This window comes from Zingiber officinale, chromosome 5A (genome assembly GCF_018446385.1).
Source record: "Zingiber officinale cultivar Zhangliang chromosome 5A, Zo_v1.1, whole genome shotgun sequence".
NCBI lineage: Eukaryota > Viridiplantae > Streptophyta > Magnoliopsida > Zingiberales > Zingiberaceae > Zingiber > Zingiber officinale.
The window spans coordinates 73,884,653-73,898,739 of NC_055994.1; the positions used below are offsets into that span (position 1 = coordinate 73,884,653).

At 39.1% G+C, this 14,087-nt stretch overlaps 1 non-coding gene across 1 annotated transcript; it reads right to left on the reverse strand.

Moving 5' to 3' along the window:
• Window positions 1-7,879: 7,879 nt before the first annotated feature.
• Window positions 7,880-7,986, reverse strand: LOC121983593. Its single transcript, XR_006112626.1, has one exon. It is a non-coding gene; the product is annotated as a small nucleolar RNA R71 (small nucleolar RNA).
• Between the last annotated feature and the right edge of the window lie 6,101 nt (window positions 7,987-14,087).

The window sequence follows — 14,087 nt, forward strand, 5'->3', positions numbered from 1 at the left end:
ACAACTAATGTAAAATTCGACGAAATTACTAACTCTAAAGAATCTAACTTGACTCAACCTCAATACTAACCAATTGATTTCACTAGAGCTAACACTTATCTAGGGGGAGCAAGTGAAAATCCAATAAAGGAATATGAAGTTGAACAAAATCAACTACAAGAAAATGAACAAACACAAACTGAGCCTAGAATAATAAGAGTCAACTTAGACCAGCCAATTGAACAAATTATAGGTGACCCAGATTTAAGAGTTTTGACTAGACTATCTTTCAAAAACTTAAGTTAAATATCTTTAATCTCTAAAATCAAACCCAAAATAATAGAAGATTCCCTACTGGACCCAGATAGGATCATAGACATACAAGAAGAATTGGCTCAGTTTGAAAGAAATGAAGTCTGGGACTTAGTACCATTACCTAATAATAAAAAGGTAATAGAAACAAAATGGGTATTTAGAAATAAATTAAGTGAAAATGGAAAATTTGTTAGAAAAAGGCTAGACTAGTAGCTAAGGGTTTAGTCAAGTAGAGGAACTTGACTATGATAAAACATATGCTCCAGTAGCCAGACTTTAGTCTATTAGAATGCTACTTAGTTATACAACCCATAAAGGATTTAAGTTTTATCAGATAGATGTTAAATCTACCTTCCTAAATGGGCTAATAATAGAAGAAGTTTATGTAGGTCAACCACCTGGGTTTGAAAGTATAGATCGTCTTGACCATGTGTTTAAACTAAAGAAAGCCTTGTATGGTCTTAAACAAACACCTAGGGCCTAGTATGAAAGGTTGACCTCCTATCTAATTTCCAAAGGGTTCAATCAAGGTCAAATCAGTCCAACCATATTTATAAAATCACTTAAACAAGATATCTTCATAGGCCAAGTATATGTAGACAACATAATTTTTGATTCAACCAACTCAGAATTTTTGTAAGAATTTATAACATTAATGGAATAAGAATTTGAAATGAGCCTAGTTGGTAAACTAACTTATTTCTTAGGATTACAAATCAAATAAACAAATGAAGGAAATTATGTTTACCAACAAAAATACATTAAAGATTACTTAAAAAATTTGGAATGAAAAATACCAAAGAAATAAAAACACCAATGACAACTAACACAACCTTAGATAGTGATCCAAATGGAAAACTCATAGATCTAAAATATTATAGGAGTGCCATAGGTAGCCTCTTATAATTAACTCTAAGTCTACTTGATATTTTATTTACAAATAGTATACATGCTAGATACCAAACCTGTGCTAAGGAATCCCACTTAACTAATGTAAAAAGAATTTTTAGATATTTGAAAGACACACCAAATGTAGTATTGGAACACTTCGGAGTTAGAGGGGTTGAATAGTTCATCGCACTCATTCGTTTGTTTCATAGATGTTGATTTGCAGCAAATAGAATCGAAGTCAAGCTCTCCAATGCTAACATGTAGATTTACTTGTTTATCCACCTCAAGAAGATGTGACTAATCCAAGGATCCACACAATGAGCACACTCTCCATTAAGAAAATAACTCTTTCTCAGAACAACCAGAGGTGGAGAAACCTCGTACAAGATTCTCAATACAAACAAGAAGAAATACAAGAAAACCCTTACAAGATTTACAACATAGATGCTCTCTTCTTGTTTGGAAATGTCTCTTGATACTTGGAAATGCAGTAACACTTTACTCCAAGGATCTTCAAGAACTGGCAATAAGAATCGAAGAAGAAGCGGAGAAGAACTCGTGTATGCGCTATAGAGTTTAAACCTCACTATCACCTTTATACTTCGCGATCTAGGGTTCCCAATCGATTGGGTATGCTCCCAATCATTGCCACGTCAGATCCCAGCCATCTAAAGATCACAATGGTTATATCCCAATCGATTGGCCAATGAATTGGGGAGGCTTTGATCGATCGACCGATCGATTCAGAGTGCCTTTGTGCCCTCGTAGATAAATTTTGAATCAATTGACCAATCAATTCCATCTGCCTTATGATCTTTGTGAGAAAACAAGCCCCAATCGATAGATCGATCAATTGGGGAGCACATTGTGCTCTTCGCGAGCAGCCTCCAATCGATCGCCTGATCGATTGGCCTAGCCCCAATCAATCGGCTGATCAATTGGGCTGTCCTTGCTCATAAAGCTCTCCTAATTGATAAATCAATCGATTGGGCTCTGGTTCAATAGATCGGCTGATCGATTGATCAACCCTAACTTGACTAACTCAAGTCTAGGGTCTTAAACTCAACATCTGGTCAACCGTGACTTGTTGGGACTCGTTCGTGCCTAGCATCTGGTCAACCATGACCCACTTAGACTTCCAAACACTAGGTGTTTGGTCACTCTAGAGACACTTGGATTTCCGCACGCCTGACTTCACTCACTAGGACTTCCTTACTACCTAGCTTTACTCACTAGGGCTTTCTTACTTCCTGGCTTAACTCATCAGGACTTTCACCTGGCTTCACTCACTAGGATTTTCTCACCGTCTAGCTTCATTCACTAGGTCTTTTACCTGGCTTCACTAACTAGAATTTTCTAACTGTCTATCTTCACTCACTAGGGCTTTCCATCTGCATGGCTTGACTCACCAGGACTTTCCACACTAAGTATCCGGTCAACACTAATCCACTTAGATTTTCATCATCTGGTAACCTCCCCGTTGGACTTGCTCTTGCCTAACTTCCAGTTAGGACTTCCCAGTCAAGTATCCGGTCAACCTCAACCTACTTGACTTTTCTTCACACCAAACCAGTCAACCATTTACCAGGGGAGAATTGCTCCAATAATCTCCCCCAAATGGATGATTGCACTTGCAATCTCTATACATTATCAAACATCAAAACTCAAACATCAAGACTTAAGTTTGAGTTAATTCAAGCTTAGTCAACCTGGTCAACCTTAACCTAGGGAAATTGCACCAACATGTAGGAATTTTGTATCTTAGAACACCTAATTTTAAACTAATAGATTACTCTGACTCAGATTATGCTGGCTATAAACTAGATCATAAAAGTACAAGTGGTGGATGCCAATTACTTGGACTATCACTTGTCAGCTGGTTTAGTAGAAAATAACACTTTGTTGCTTTATTTACTACTGAAGTTGAGTACATAGCAATGGGTGAGTGTGTAACACAACTATTATGGATGATGCACACATTAAAAGACTTTAATTTAGAATATAAAAATGTAAAAATCTATATTGATAACATTAGTTCAATCAACTTAACTAAAAATCCAGTGCATTATTCAAGAACTAAATATATTGAAATCAAACATTACTTTATTAGATATCATGTCGCTAAAGGAGACATTAAACTCAACTATGTTGAGTCCAAGTCAAATTTGACTAACATTTTCACTAAACCACTACCAGAATATAAATTCAGTAATCTATAAAGATGATTGGGAATGTGTACGATAGACTAGGACTTTTATTATCAAACAAATTTTAAGTAATTTACAAATTCTAGAAAAATTATTTACTTATGTTTTCTAAAAAATTTTCATTTCTCTAGTGTTGCAAAATTTGTTTTGGCTTTAGACTAGATTGAACCCATAGAAAGAATGATCTAATAAATCTAGGAATCGAGCATCTCACAAACACATCAGGTCTACCTTGATTATGTATTCAAAAATATAGAATGACATGAGATGTATAAGCCTTTTGCCTAAACTTCAGATGCTTATATCAGTGCATCAAAATAAGTTTGGATAATAAATACAAAAATACATTAATCAAGTTAAGCAATCCTTCTTAATAAACAATAAGGTAAATCAAATTTTACTTAACTTGACTAACCAAGTGAACACCACTATCTTCTAGTAGATAGTTAGTAATTAACGGCTAGACATGTATTAAGGATTGATCCTATCTGAAGGCGATAAGATGGTGCGCTAGCTCTGGTGAATGAAGAACGGTGAACCTCTCAAGATCTGAAGGTACTCCTTGATGATCCTACGCACAGTGAGACGAGGCAGCAAAACGTTAGTGACCTAAGTCCGGGGTAAGAATCCCTTACTAGGCCCTTCAACGCTCAAGTCAGTTTCCTCTCTTGAAAAAGTCAAAGAAGAAAATTAACAGAAAATGTAGGAAAATAAGGTTTCAGATGCAAGTGCCTGTGTTTGCATACCTTGCCAGCGGAGAATATTTTTCTTTTTATACCACCTCACATAACTTCTACAATCATGAGGTGGTCCCTGGTTTGTTAGAGTTTGTTAGAAGATGAGAAAAGTACAACCTAGACTTCATGTAATAATCATTTGAGGAATCTTTTTCTACCCCAGATGTACCCTCTTTGTCGTTTATGACTTGAATTCTTGATATGATAACATATGTAAAAGAGTATATCACTGTAATCGATTAATAAATGAAGAAGTTTCGAGAGAATATTTTCTGACAAGTTTGTCAGGTTGTCATGAAGTTGTTGACTACTTGTCTGCTAAATATATACTGGCTAGTCATTAAGACTGTCGTATCTTGAGAATACCTCCTGTTGAATATATCTCGACCGATCATTAAGACGGTCGTATTATGATAACACCTTCTGTAAAATATATTTCGACCAGTTATTAGGCAAGACATATAATGAGAACACCTTCTGTTGAATATATCTCAGTCAGTCATAAAGTCAATCATGCATTAAGAATACTTTTTGTTGAATATAATTTTGGCCGGTCATACATTAGGAATACCTTCTATTAAATATATCTTAGCTGATCATATATTAAGAATATCTTTTTTTAAATATATCCTGGTCAGTCATACATTAAGAATATATTTTGTTAAATATATCCTGGCCGGTCATTAGGCTGGTCATATGCTAAAAGCTTTATGAGTATGAGTGCCTTTAAGCTCGATCAGGCTTTGCCTGGTCGAGTGTATATAAGCACCCTTATGCTCGTTTGGTCTTCGCTCAACTGAGTGTATGCTAGAAACTTTATAAGGATGAGTGCCTTTAGGCTCGATTAGGCTTAACTTGGTCGAGTGCATACAAGCACCCTTACGCTCATTCAGTCTTCGCTCGACTAAGCGTATGCTAGAAGCTTTATAAGGATGAGTACCTTTAAGATCGATTGGGTTTTGCCCGGTCTAGTTCATAAAAGCACCCTTACGCTCATTCAGTCTTCGATCGGCCGAACATATGCTAGAAGCTTTATAAGGCTGAGTGCCTTTAGGCTCGGTCGAGCGCTTTTAGGCTCAGTCGAGCGCATACAAGTACCCTTATGCTGGTTCGGTCTTCGCTCAGTCGAACGTATGCTAGAAGATTTATAAGGTTGGGTGTCTTTAGGCCTAATCGGGCTTTGCCCGGTCGGGCGCATACAAGTACCCTTATCATCGTTCGATCTTCGCTTGGCCGAACGTATGCTAGAAGCTTTGTAAGGCAGGATGCCTCTTATCCCGAGTGGATTTATGTCCATTAGGCGCATGCATAGAATCCCTAGGTCAGTCGACCTTTATGTGATCCTTTATATGATATAGTTTTGATAAGGCCAAGCATCTTTGGGCCCAACTAGTCTTTCCCATTCGGGCTGATGTGCGTTAGTTTTATACACTTGTTTAGCATGTTTTGACGTACATTCCTATATTTTATGCATGCTTTATCTATGCATTTTCATACTCCTTGCTTTACTTTTAGCATATTTACTCTTCTTTGTTCGGAGATATGCTCTTGTGTGTTTTCTATTTACAGGAGTCAAATTTGGAGAGGAAATGATGTTCATGGCAAATCTGATCAACAAACGAAGGAAGTTAGCGCCAGCCATGTGTGCCACACGGCCATGTCAAAGGAACAAGATGGAAAATGGTCTTGGCCATGTGGAGCAGACTGGTGTGCAGCATCAGCAAAAGAGGGGGCTGACATGGTCGTGTGGTATCACACGGTCGTGTCACTTTTGAAGCAGAAAGAGAACATGACCATGTAGATCTACGCAACCATGCAACCCTTCCAGAGGCCAAGCATTGCAAGGTCATGTGTGCCACATGGCCATGCAACCTTTTCAGAGACCAAGATTGGCACGGTCGTGTGTGCCACATGACCATGTGAGCCATTCAAAAGCGAAGCATGGCACGGATGTGTGAATATCACACAACCATGTGACTCTGGATGAGAGCAAAGCAGGCGAGGCCATGTGACGTCAACACGGCCATGACACGGGTTGTGTGGCACCCAAACCCCCTGCTCTATATAAAGAGTTTCTTCCTCTTTGAAAAAGGGGAAGGCTCTCCCTTTGGGGAGATCCAATTTGAAGGCTTTTCTCCATCTTTTGGGTGTCAATCCGGTAATCTAAGGATGTCTCCATTCCCGATTCGACTCTGGTAGCAAGGATTGGTTCCGAAGATTACTCGTCGTCTCTAGATAAGTATTTCTTTTCTATCTTCTTGATTTGGATCAAAATGTTTACGATCTTCTTGTCTTCTGATCTTTTCTTTTGTTCCATGGAGTAGATCTCCTTGTTCTAGGATGGAGGGAGTATTTGTGATGTGAATTGATGTATAAATTCAAGGATTTACCAACTTCTTGTTTCAATGATGTTGTTATATTTTGTATCAATTCAATCTTGTATGGATTGTTGTGTTTGGATCTAATTACCATTCTTGATTGGATGTTTGTAATACTTGTGGATCTTGTAGAGGAATTCTCTAGATTGTATGACCGAGGAACGTCGTGACAGGGCTGCCCCATTAACGAACATCTTGGGGATCACCTTGAATGGTGAAACAAGACTCTACAAAGAAGTGGGATAGATAGATGAGATGTTCCTATATCTTGATGTGAATTGATTAGTGATGTATTTCTATGTCGTATGATCGAGGGGTGTCATGACAAGGCTGCCCCACTAACGGACTTCATAGGGATCATGACTATTTAGTTGCTTAAGGTGTAGATATAAGTCCCTTGTTGGTGTTTTCTGCAGGAGATAATCGATGACTTATTATGATTGAGGATATAATTAGTAAAATCATATTACATTGATAAGTATCACAAAGAAACCAAATCTCCTAGAACTTTCATAAAACTTAGTTTCTACATTACTTTTCTATTTCCATTTTCTAGTTGTTTCTTAGTATGTGTAATTCCTAGTTGATTGTTTAGCTAATTCTCTTTGAGATATCTTTAGTGGTTATAACCAATCTCTGTGGATACGATATCTTTTATATTACTGATGACGGAACTGTGGACTTGCGGTGATGTAACAAGTTTTTGGAACCGTTGTCAGGGACTGCGTCTATAACATTAGAGATTATCATTTGAGTTAGACTAAACTTTTCTTTGCTTTTCTCACATCTAACTTGTAACTAGTTTTGTAATTCTGTTCTTTAATTTTTCTTTGCATTCTTTTATTCTTTTTGTTTTTGAATCAAATTCTATAATCTTGTTCTTGTATGCGAAGATCTAACTTTATAGGTGATCTACTACCTTTTGATCCCGAAATTGATAGAACCTTTCATAAAAGGAGAACCTCACAAAGACATTCAGAAGAACAAGTACATTCAAATATGGCAAACAAACCGCTTAAAGATTACGCAGCACCTTATGCCAGAGGATTTCGTTCTAGCATTACAAGACCCTCCGTTGAAGCTAATAATTTTGAGATCAAGCATGCGATAATCAGTATGTTCCAATAGAATTAATTTGGGAGTGGACCACACGAAGATCCTAATCAACACTTAGAATTTTTTTATGAAATCTACAGAACTATGAAGATGAATGGTGTTCCATCCGAAGTCGTGAGATTATTATTGTTTGGATTTTTCTTTAGGAGATAGAGCCAAACAATGGCTAAATTCCCTACCAGCAAATAACATTACCACTTGGGAACAATATGAGCAACAATTCCTTGATAAATTCTATCCACCAAGCAAGATTGCTCATATGAGAAATCTTATTGCAAGTTTCAGATAGTCAGACTCAGAATCTTTATTTGAAGCATGGGATAGATACAATAATATGCTCAGACAATGGCCATATCATGGATTGGAGAAATGGCTGGTGTTGCATACATTTTATAATGACATCAATTATCATACTAAAGTGTCCTTAGATTCTGCTACTAGAGGGGCACTTATGAATAAAAGTTTGGATAAAGCCGAAGATATCATTAAAAGTGTAGAACAAAATCATCATCAGTGGGCCACAAAAAGAAGTGGAGGCTATTCCTTTTCAAACCCAACTAAAGCATCAGGAAATTTGATGTGGATGCAATTACTATGATGTTTGCAAAACTAAATTCTCATACAAAGAAGTTAGAAAATATGGGAGCAAATACTAGCACGGTCAATGCCATAGTATGTTGTTGTGAAACATGTGGAAGTTCTGATCATGCTCAAGACTCATGTCCTTTAGGAGCTATTTTTGCACAAATTAATCAACTTAAGCAGTGTGATGCCATCATTAGTTACAATCAGAGACAGAACAATCCATATTCAAACATATACAACCTCGGGTGGAAGAATCATCCAAATTTCTCTTATAGAAATAATCAAGAACAAGGACCATCTATGGGGGCTAGACCAAGTTTCCAGCCTAGGCAACAAAATTTTCAACAACAACCTTCTTAGAGCAATCAAATTTCTAGATTAGAGAAAATGATTGAAGAGCTCATCTTGAGTCAAAATGTGTTGGGTTTTTCGGGCCGCGAAAACCCCGAATCACCCTAGCCATTGGATCTCGTGCGAAGAAAACTTTCCAAAAACACGAGTACGAGTTTTAAACTATGATCTACAGTAGATCTACAAAGGAAAAACATTTTACCTTCGAAGCGTGCCCTCGCAAATCCCGCTCGTCCAACGGTACGCCGGATCTCGAAGTTGTCAACGTAGACAACTCTCTAGTGATATCCACACGAACAAGGTGTGTTCTCTAACACACAAGGATGGAGAAGAGAGCACCCAAGTGTGCTAGCACTTTCTAGGGCTCTCGGGTAGGATTTAAAAAGGAGAGAAAGGAGAGAAAGAAAAGGGATCTCACATAATCCTCTAGGTACCCTCCTTTGTGACCTTCACTTCACCCTTTTTTTGGAACACAACTCATACATCTTCTCCCTCCATGAAAGCTCACGGCAACAGCAAGAGAAAGGAGGAAGAGAGCTAGGAGGAAGGAGAAGCATTCAACACCACTTGAATGACACAAAATGAAACCTCCTACACCATTAGTGTGGCCGGCCACACACATGTAACCTCCCCATTTAATGTGGTCGGCCACATTAAATGGAATGGGAGGTGTAACCTCCATGAGGTGGCACACCTCATGAGGTGGAGATGATGTGGCTGCCATGTAGGATGAGTCATCCTCCATGAAGTGGCAATTCATCAAGTCAAACTTGATGTTTCAACTTCCCATTTTGGTCAAGTCAAAATTGACCAAATCTCTTCCATGTTGAGTTGAATTCATTCTTTGATTCAAGCCAATTTCAATCTAATGAATCTCAATTCATTAATATAAATTGACTTAATGAATCAAATTTAAATTAGACTCATTCAACAATTGAATCTAATTGAGTCTAACTCAATAAGTCTAATTTGAATTAATCCGAATCCAATCTTTGATGCATCATATGAACCTAATCAAATTGGTTCATCCTATGAACCTAATCTCCATCCACTTGTTCTTTGTGTGTGACCCAATAGGTTCTTGTAACGTTGGCAATGTTTCTAATCTCCTTTAAAAACATAAGCAATGAGCGGCATCTAGCAATACATCATTGCTACCCAAGTTACAAGAAATGTTGAGATCCAACATCACCTTGTGACTACTAATTGTGACTCCTCACAATATATGACAAGTGTCCTTCTATCCTAGACATCTAGATTGATCAATGTGAGGCATAGACCGTGTCATCCTCTGACCAATCTAAATCTTGAACTCCAAGTAGACTCACTAAATCAAATGAGCTCAATATCCTATATTGACTCATTTGGGCATGGCCATGTACTTCGTGGTATCACTCTATCAAGAATACCGATGTCTCTCTCGTCATATAGGAGGGATAGATCCCATCTACATCACTCACATCCCTCTGCATAATTCGTTACATACCCAGTAATCGCCTTTATAGTCCACCCAGTTACGGGTGACGTTTGACGAAACTAAAGTACATAACTCCTTATGTAGGGATCCATGGTGACTTCAGGTCTAAGGACTAGTAGTCATACTAATAGTCACATGAGAAAGTATATGACACTCATATAACGATCCATGATACTTTCTCATGGCGGGTCATTCAGTATACATTCTCTAATGCATACCCATGTGTCAACTTGATATCTCTATATCCATGACTTGTGAGATCAAGTCATCGAGTTGACCTACATGCTAGTCTTATTGCATTAACATTGTCCCTGAATGTTAATACTCGACTAGGAATGATTAAGAGTAGTGTTCCCTATATCATCTCACTATCGGTTCAGCTAACCGATTGATATAGGTAAGAACCTTCTACTCAAGGACGTTATTATACTTAGTTTATTTGACACAAATGCAAGTAAGTATAATAACCAAAATCCAAATGCCTTTATTTATATATAGAATATGATACAATAAGTCCAATATACAATCATCAAATGATTGGCTCTAGGGCTCTAGCTAACAATCTCCCACTAGCACTAGTGCCAATCAGTGTAGACTCTAAGCCCAAATGACCTAGTGTGACCATCATGCTTCCTCTGTGCCAAAGTCTTGGTCAAGGGATCTGCGATGTTAGCCTCTGTAGGTACTCTGCAAATCTTCACATCTCCTCTCTCGATAATCTCTCGAATGAGATGGAAGCGCCGTAGTATGTGTTTGGTCCGCTGGTGTGAGCGAGGTTCCTTCGCATATATAGCTCCATTGTTGTCACAATAGAGCTCAATGGGTTCAGATGTTAGAACCACCCCAAGTTCGATGATGAACTTGCGGATCCAAATCGCCTCCTTTGCCTCCGATGCAGAATATACTCGACCTCGTCAGAGAATGCCATCGTGTCCCGCTCAAACTCTTCCACTCACAAGACCACCATTAATGCAAAATACGAACCCCAATTGCGATCTATAATCATCCCGATCGATCGAAGCTAGCATCATCCTTTACAACTAGCTCATCATTGCCTCCATATATCAAGAAATATTCTTTAGTCCTTCTTAAGTACTTAAGAATATTCTTGACCGCTATCCAGTGACTTTCACCTTGGTATCATCTCGTCATGCTCAAAGCATACGAGACATCAGGTCGAGTACATAGCATGACGTACATGATCGATCCTATGGCTGAGGCATAAGGAATCTAATCCATGCGGTCTCTCTCCTCTCTAGAAGAGGGACCTTGAGTCTTCGAAAGACTCACGCCATGTGACATCGGCAGAAATCCCTTCTTGGAGTTCTGCATGGCAAACCGAAGGAGCATCTTGTCAATGTATGTACTCTGACTTAGGCCAAGCAATCTCTTAGATCTATCTCTATAGATCTGTATCCCTAGAATACGGGATGCCTCACCTAAGTCCTTCATTGAGAAGCAACTCCCTAGCCAGGTCTTGACAGACTGAAGCATAGGGATGTCCTTCCCAATGAGTAGTATGCTATCCACATACATATGAGGAAGACAACTATATCCCCTACAACCTTCTTGTAGACACAAGGCTCATCTTCATTCTTGATGAAACCAAACTGTTTGATTGCATCATTGAATCGAAGATTCCAGCTCCGAGAAGCTTGCTTTAGTCCATAAATGGACCTATGCAGCTTGCATACTCTGCTAGTATGCTGTGGATCTACAAAACCCTCAGGTTGTGTCATGTACACATCCTCGAGCAGGTTTCCATTCAGAAACACGGTTTTGACATCCATCTGCCATATCTCATAGTCATGGTAGGCTGCAATAGCAAGCATGATCTGAATGGACTTAAACATCGCTACTGGAGAAAAGGTCTCATCATAGTCAATACAATGAATCTGCTTGAAACCTTTAGCTACCAAGCGACCCTTATAAATAAGTACATCCATGCCAGTCTTTCTCTTAAAGACCCACTTGCACCCTATGGGTTTTACCCCTTCAGGTGGATCAACCAAAGTCCAAACTTGGTTGGTGTACATGGATTCCATCTCGGATCTCATGGCCTCTAGCCATCTCTCGGAATCTGGTCTCATCACAGCTTCTTGATAGGTGGTAGGCTCATCCTCTATAAGCACAATGTCATCATGGTCAGACAAGAGAAATGAGTATCTCTCAGGCTGACGACGTACCCTATCAGACCTGCGAAGAGATATGTCTACATGAACTGGTTGTTGTTCCTCAACTCCTTGTGGAACAACATCATCCACAACACTTTGTGGTTCCAGTTCAATTTCCATCGAGGCATCAGTGCTATTGTTCGCATCTTGAACTTCTTCAAGATCGAACGCACTCCCACTAGTATTTCTAGAAACAAAGTCCCTTTCTAGAAAGACTCCAGTTTTTGCCACAACTACCTTGTGCTGACTGGGAATGTAGAAGTAATATCCCTTAGTTTCCTTGGGATATCTAATGAAATAGCACTTGTCGGATTTGGGTCCTAATTTATCTGAGACTTGACGTCAAACGTAAGCCTCGCAACCCCAAATCCTCATGAAAGATACCTGGGCATCTCTCCCAGTCCATATCCTATATGGTGTCTTTATCACGGCCTTGGATGGAACTCGGTTGAGTATAAAAGCTGTCGTGTCTAGAGCATAGCCCCAAAGGTATGTCGGAAGATCAGTGTGACTCATCATAGATCGTACCATATCTAATAGGGTACGATTCCTCCTTTCGGATACACCATTCCACTGTGGTGTTCCAGGAGGAGTGAGTTGGGATAGAATCTCACACTCAGCTAGGTAGTCACGAAACTCATGGCTAAGGTATTCTCCACCTCGATCTGATCGAAGTATCTTAATACTCTTGCCAAGCTGGTTCTGTACTTCATTCTTGAATTCTTTGAACTTTTCAAAGGATTCAGACTTATGTGTCATCAAGTACACATAACCATATCTACTGAAATCATCAGTAAATGTGATGAAGTACCTATAACCGCCTCTAGCAGCAACATTAAAAGGGCCACATACATCACTATGTATGAGTCCTAACAAATCAGTTGCTCTCTCGCTGTGCCCACTAAAGGGAGTCTTGGTCATCTTGCCTCGTAGGCATGACTCGCATATCTCATATGATTCTAAATCAAATGAGTCCAGCAAACCATCCTTATGGAGCTGGGATAAGCGCTTGTTATTTATATGACCTAAGCGACAGTGCCAAAGATAGGTTTGGTTCAGGTCATTTGACTTGAACCTCTTGGTATTTATGTTATAGATAGGGCTCTCAAGGTCTAGAATATAGAGTCCGTTTATCAGAGGTGCACTACAATAGAACATATCGTTTAAATAGACGGAACAACATTTGTTCTTTATTATAAATGAAAATCCTTTCTTGTCCAAACAAGAAACTGAAATTATGTTCTTAGTCAAGGCAGGCACATAACAACAATCATCTAATTCTAGTACAAGCCCAGAGGGCAGAGATAGATGGTAAGTTCCTACAGCAATAGCAGCAACCCGTGCTCCATTGCCTACTCATAGGTCTACCTCACCCTTCGTCAATGCCCTGCTATTTCTCAGCGCTTGTACATTAGTACAAATGTGCGAAGCACATCCGGTATCTAATACCCACGATGAAGAAATAGAGAGGTTGACTTCTATAACATGTATACCTGAAGTAGAAATCTTATTTCTCTTCTTCTTAAGATCTTCCAGGTATTCTTTGGAGTTCCTCTTCCAGTGCCTTGCTTGTCCTTGATATAGGTGACAAAGATGTTCAACCATATCGTAAGCGCTCATCAACTCATGTTGCTTCTGAAGCTCTGAGTTCATGGTTGCGAGCATAAGACAGGACACATCTAATGCGTCATCTTGATGCTTCTTGTAAGCATCTCGGTCTGCTCGCGTGGCAGTGGCAGGAGGAGCCTCCGGAATGGGCTGCTCCAGAACGTACAGTTTACGTTCTTGGGTGAGAACTATTCTCAGGTTCCTGTACCAGTCCAGGAAATTTGCTCCGTTGAGCTTGTCCTTCTTAAGGACAGATCGCAGAGAGAAGG